Source organism: Dipodomys spectabilis, unplaced genomic scaffold (genome assembly GCF_019054845.1).
Source record: "Dipodomys spectabilis isolate Male_0828 unplaced genomic scaffold, ASM1905484v1 ptg000109l, whole genome shotgun sequence".
Taxonomy (NCBI): Eukaryota; Metazoa; Chordata; class Mammalia; order Rodentia; family Heteromyidae; genus Dipodomys; species Dipodomys spectabilis.
In genome coordinates, this window is record NW_024870786.1 from 637,245 (window position 1) to 642,082 (window position 4,838).

Sequence of the window (4,838 nt, forward strand, 5' to 3'; positions counted from 1 at the left end):
AAATCCCCATTTACCAAAACCCTAAGCCAGGATGCTGGGTGAAGGAATCCCCAGACAGGTGGCTCCTCAGAGCCAGGACTGAAAACAAGCAGGGGGTCATGGGGTCCCCAACGAGGTGTCTGACCTGGCATGGGAATGGTGTTGAGGAAATGGATGGGGTTCTAAAGGCTACATACATGGACAGACTCCCTACTTCCAGACTAGATGCTTCTGGGTGACTGGGTGGATTCTTGGAGGGACAAGGAGAACAGATGGACCAGGAGCACCAGCAGATGCTGGCAGAGCTGGGAAATGTGATCAAGCTGTGAGTACTGTTGACAGTTGGGGTGGGGGGGACAGGCCAGGTGTATGTGTGTCAGAGGGAGTGTGTTCCTCCCAGATATTCACCTTTCATCTGACCCCCAGTGCTCTCACCTCCCTAGTGGGATTTTCCGATACCCTCCTCAGGTGAGAGGGTGACTGAGAACAGAGGACAAGGACTCACACAGCAAGGGGTCCCTATCTTCTGCATCCAACACCCCCCCACCCCCAGAAAAAAGGAAAAGACCCGAGGAGGCAGGTGTGGAGTTGCTGCTCCCCACCTCTTTATAAAGCCACCAAGTTCCCACCTAGGTGAGGAAGGGTGAAGATGTGGGGCTGTGTGGTTCCCACTGCTGCAGGCCAGGGGCTTGGTGATGCCCCCTTCTCACCCAACCCTGCATCTCCCCATTTCCTTGGACATTGACATTAGGGATAAGGTTGGGATCCTTGGGTCGACACCCACTCCCCCACCCCCTTCTCCTGGGGAGCATTTGTGGCAGAGCCAGGGCTGGCCCCTGGCACTTGTGAGGCAAGGTTGGGATGTGACAAAGGAAGCGGGAGTCGCGGGTCTGAGTTGGGGTGGGGAAGGGGAGTTGGGAGAGGTCACGAGGTGCGGACCCATGGGACGGCCACTCATGTGTGCTGCTGGGAGATGCTATAGGCTGCCATTCTGGGTGCAGCGGGCAGCAATGGCAGCATCATGGCAGATGCTCAGGCCCAGAGCAGAGGATAGGGGGGCCAGGACGTGGTCAGGGTCACAAGCTGGCCGGGGGCACATCACTGGATGACTCTGAGAGGCGCTACAGGTCTGAGCCAGCAGCCCCTGTTTGAAACGTGATGCCATGGGGAAGGCAGAAAAAGGGGCCAAGACAGGGGCAAGTGGGTGGCAGGGCTTAGCCCGCCCCAGGCCCAGTAGAGCTCCTGGCATTGGAATCTCAGACTCAGGGCCTACTTGGCCTCTGAGCCTCTCAGTGCCTGTGGGAGGGATGTGCCAGCTGTGCTGGCTTTGTGTGCTCTGCACTCCTGGCCCAGACCCGTGATCCTACAGCAGCAGAATCCAGCCATTGATGCCGCCTCCCCTGATGCTTGTGACTGCTCTTTTCTCTGCTCTCTCTCTCTGCCCCCCACTTCTCTCCCGGGCTGCTCCACCCATGCTGCACAAGTGAGCCAGCCCCCATGTGCCTCTGACTGCAGCAGATATGTGCTCCCTCGGCCACGTCCTGTCCTCTCCTCAGTCACGCCCCCTCCCCACTCGACCATGCCCCCCATCCCTGACCTTGTGGTGCCCTGACTGCCCTAAGGCTAACAGGCCACGGAAGAAGCAGCCTCACCTCAGTTCAGGGCTTCCTCCCAACCCCAGCAGATGCCCATGGCATCGAACCCCTCCCTCAGCCCAATGGCAGGGAGAGACTCTTCTCCATCCACCCTACACACTAAACAGGTGCACGGTTACCCTCTCTTAGTGTGTGTTTGTGTGTGTGCGTGTGTGTGATTTTCAGGGATATCTACCTCTCAAGGACTCAGAACATAGCACCCTTTTGGATGACAGCACACAGCATACTTTAAAAAATATAGCACAAAGAAACCTGTGTAATGGACTCAGCACAATGCACATTTTGAAGGAATCAGCACATAACAACCTTTGGGATCCTCATGGTAATCTAATGACCAATAAAATTAGACATGCCATTATGACATCACCAAGCTTAAATATCATAGAATTATGACAGCATATGTCATAGTGAAATTATAGACATATTGTGAATGCCTATTTTGTGATTTCATTCTATTTCAAGCAAGCAATATTGGTGGATATCAGAAATCCATTGTAACCTCAAAGCCATTGTGACATGAAAATCCTTTTGTGATATCACAGTGCCATTGTGATATCATTAACCTGTTGTGACATCACAAACCTGTCCTGTCCATTGTGACCTCCTCACCAATGTGACATCACAAAGACATTGTGTTATCACATTTCTGTTGTGACATTACAATCACCCTGAGACTTCCCAAACCCATTATGACATCTTTAGCACCATTGAAAAAACACATGGCCTTTGTGACACCACAGTCCCTTTGTGTATCCATTGTGAAATGTCAATTGAGATCAGATATGCCATTGTGATATCACAAATCATTTACAATATAATCATAGGTGTGACATCAAATTGTCATTATGACAATATCAGGTCATTATGATATCCCAAATCAATAATGACATCATACCATTATGACATCACATTGTCATTGTGACATCATATTAACATTAGGAATGCCTATTATGTGATTTCATTATATTTCAAATGTGGCATGTGGGTTCATATCAAAAACACATTTTGACTTCATAACCATTGTGACATCACAATCCCTTTGTGACAAAACGTTGCCATTGTGATATCTTTAAACAACTGTGACAATTCAAACATATCCTGTCTTCGTAAGTTTTGTGACATGTTGCCACTGTGTTATGTTAGGCCCATTGAGAGCTCATTCTATTTTTGACCTCATATTATTTCAGGTATGACATTAAATATTAATAATATACTGTGACATCATGAGTATTGTGACATCACACTGCTAGATGTAATGACCATTGTGTCACATTGTCACATCACAAATCTATTCGACTTCATCACATTTGTGCCAACATATGCCTTTGGAATCCTCACAATCCCATTCTAAACTCATATACTCATTGTGAGTTATTGACAATTGAGTTGTCGAATGCCATTGTTACATCACCAATCTACTGCGACATCACAAAACTATTTTGAACTCATCACTATTATGGCATCACCAACTAATTGTGATTATAACAACACTATTATGACATTATAATTTGACATCATATTGCAATTGTGATATCACTGTACTTTCACAAACCTATTATGACCTCATCACATCTTAGAAAATGCACGGCCTTTGGGACATCAAGCTCCTTTTCTGAACTTGTATCATTATGAACTTGTAGCAATTGAAATTTGAAATAAGGTGTGATATTACAAACTAGTTTGACATCACTTACGCATTTTTATATCATTAACACTGACAAATGAAACCAGTTAGGAACCTTAGCACTTTTGACAAAAAACATGGCCTTTGTGTCATCACAGTTCATTTGTGTATGTCATTGTGACTTCATTCTCATATCCCCATTATAAACTAATGGCAGTTAAGATATGACATGCCATTGTGACATCGCAAACCCTTTGTGACATCATCAGACTGTCGTTATGATATCATCAGCTCATTGTGACATCACCTAGCTACAGTGACATCATAGCATTATGACATCGCATTGCCATTTTGCTGTCATAGACACATTGTGAATGTATATCCTGTGATTTCATTCTATTTCAAATGTGGCATATCAGTTGATATCAGAAATACATTGTGACCTCAAAACCACTGTAACATTATAAACCCTGTGGGACGTCATAACCATTGTGACACCATATTGTTGTTATCACATCCTTAGCTTATGGTGACAACACAAAATGAGAATGACATTATAGCATTTGCCATTATGTCATTGTGACATCATAGTCATATTATGAATGCCAAATCTGTGATTTCATTGTATTTGAAATGTGGCATGTGGGTTGATATCAGAAACTCTTTGTGATGTCATAAACTTTGTCACATCAGAATCCCTTTGTGACATCTATTTTGCAATGTGACATCACAATACCAATATGATGCTACTAAGGCACCATGATATCACAATGGTCATGAACTCACAATGGGTTTCTGATATCAACCGACATGCCACATTAGAAATAGAATCAAATAACATAATAGGCAAACACAACATGTCTATGATATCAGAATGACAATGAGATGATACAATGCTATGATGTCATTGTAGTTTTTTACATGTCAAAATGAGCTGATGGTGTCATAATGGCAACATGATGTCACAATTATGATAACGTCAGAAAGGATTTTTTTATGTTTAAATGGTATGTCTGATGTCAGTTGTCATTAGTTCCCCATGAGCATATGGACACAAAAATCTTCTGTGACGTCACAGAGGCCATGTGTGTTTTCAAAGTGGTAAGAGGTCATAATAGGTTTCAAAGGGCACAATGTGATCCATAATGTCACAATGAAAATGAGATGTCCCATTGGGTTTTTGATGTCACAATGGTGATGAGGTCACAATGGTTTTGTGATGTCACAGTTTGTAATATCAGAATGATACATCCAATTTCAATTACTCATAATTCAATATGAGGACACTGGGTGATAGAAGAAGCTTCATAGTACGTGGTCATACTATGTGAAAACCCAATGGAACAGTGATTTCACAATGACAATGTGATGTCTCAACAACATGTTATAATAATGTTTTGATGTCACAATTGGTGACGCCATACTGATGAGGAGGTCTCAATAGATTTGAGATGTACCAAGGGGTTGGTGATGTCACAATGGCATGTGGGATCTCAATTGTCATTAACTCACCATGAGTATATGAATTTGGGAAGGGATTCTGATGTCACCAAAATATATGTAGTCAAGAAGGTGAAGAA